Raw genomic sequence first — 1,756 nt, 5'->3', positions numbered from 1 at the left:
CTGCTATGAGCATCGGTATGCAAATATCTTTTCGGATGAGTTTTCAAGTCTTTGGGGTAAATACCCAGTAGAGGGATTGCTGGATGATATGGTAGATCAAGTGTCCAACTTCTCCATGGACGTGTGCCCAGGTGGCTCAACTCACTCCCTAAGGCCAAGCCAGTATGAGAATCTGAGAGCACTTTGTCTGAGATACGAACATATAACGAGCCCAGCGAGTAATCAACTAAGCAAGGATGACACACACACACAAATAGTTGCCAGAGCATCACACAAGTTTAATCATGCCAGATCCTAATGGATTTCAGTCTTAGTAGACCACGTGGTGGTGCTGGTGGAGACAAGACACGTATTAAGCGGTGGCTGGTCGATGCTGGCTCGGATGCTGTCGATCTGCGATGGTCGATCAGCGGAGGCCTCTTCTTTGAAGCAGAGCAGTCAGGAACCAAGAGACGGAGGAACACAGTCCCGGGAGGATAGGGAGCACGCTCTCTAAGTCTGTATTAGAGTTTCTTTTGCTTTATACTCTATGATGACATCTTTGGTGTCTTATCAACCAGCAGCACAGGTGTCTGTTTATCTTACACACTTCGGGTAGCTAAGACATTTTTGGGGGGGCTGCATTATCTGGGTTACACACACACAGACCACTGTAATAGTAGCAACAGGGAGAAATACAACTTTTAAATTTTAATATCACACACACACACACACACAAGAAATCATATTATGTTTGCCACTCAGATTACTTGTAACATGAAGTCTTTGTTTTTTGAGGAACCTCCATACTGTTTTTCATAGTGGCTATACCGATTTGCAGTCCCACTAGCAGTGAATGAGGGATCCTTTTTCTCCACATCCTCTCCAACATTTGTTATTACTTGTCCTGTTCATTATAGCCATTCTAACAGGTGTGAGATGGTATCTCATTGTGGTTTTGTTTTGCATTTCCCTAATAGCTAGCAATGTTGAACATCTTCTCATATATTTGTTGACCATTTTTATGTCCTCTAGAAAGAAGTGTTTGTTCAGGTCCTCTTCCCATTTTTTGATTGGATCATTTGGTTTTTTGTTGATATTGAGTCGTATGAGTTCTTTGTATATTTTGGATATTAGGCCCCTATTGGAGGTATTTCAAATATACTTCCCATTCGGAGGTTGTCTCTTTATCTTGTTGATGATTTTATTTACTGAGCAGAAGCTTTTTAGTTTGATGTAGTCCCATTCATTTATTTTAGCTTTTACTTCCCTTGCTTTTTCTTTTCTTTTCTTTTTTTAATGCCTATAGCACCTGGTATTCCTGGGTGGTCACTCATTCAAGTACTAACTGGGCCCGACCCTGCTTAGCTTCTGAGACCAGACAAGATCAGGCACGTTTGGTGTAGCATGGCCATAGGCATTTCCCTTGCTTTTGAGGTAAAATTCATAAAATCCTCTTTAAGTCCAAGGACCTTGAATTTAGTTCCTATTTTTTTTCTATGCATTTTATTGTTTCAGGTCTTATATTCAGGTCCTTAATCCATTCTGAGTTAATTTTGGTGTGTGGTAATAGACAATAGTCTAGTTTCATTCTTTTACAGGTGGCTTTCCAGTTTTCCCAGCACCATTTATTGAAGAGAATTTCCTTTCTTCACTGTATCTTTTGGCTTTTTTGTTAAATATTATTTACTCGTATAAATATGGGTTTCTTTCTGGACTCTCAATTCTGTTCCACTGGTCTGTGTGTCTGTTTTGCTGCCAATACCATGTCATTTTG

General features: G+C 40.3%; 1 pseudogene; it reads right to left on the bottom strand.

Moving 5' to 3' along the window:
* Nucleotides 1-1,279: 1,279 nt before the first annotated feature.
* Nucleotides 1,280-1,398, bottom strand: LOC118605713 (annotated as a pseudogene).
* Nucleotides 1,399-1,756: the final 358 nt, after the last annotated feature.

Source organism: Rousettus aegyptiacus, unplaced genomic scaffold (genome assembly GCF_014176215.1).
Source record: "Rousettus aegyptiacus isolate mRouAeg1 unplaced genomic scaffold, mRouAeg1.p scaffold_m13_p_7, whole genome shotgun sequence".
NCBI lineage: Eukaryota > Metazoa > Chordata > Mammalia > Chiroptera > Pteropodidae > Rousettus > Rousettus aegyptiacus.
The sequence above is the reverse complement of the archived record's forward strand: the minus strand, read 5'-3'. Positions and strand labels throughout refer to the sequence as shown.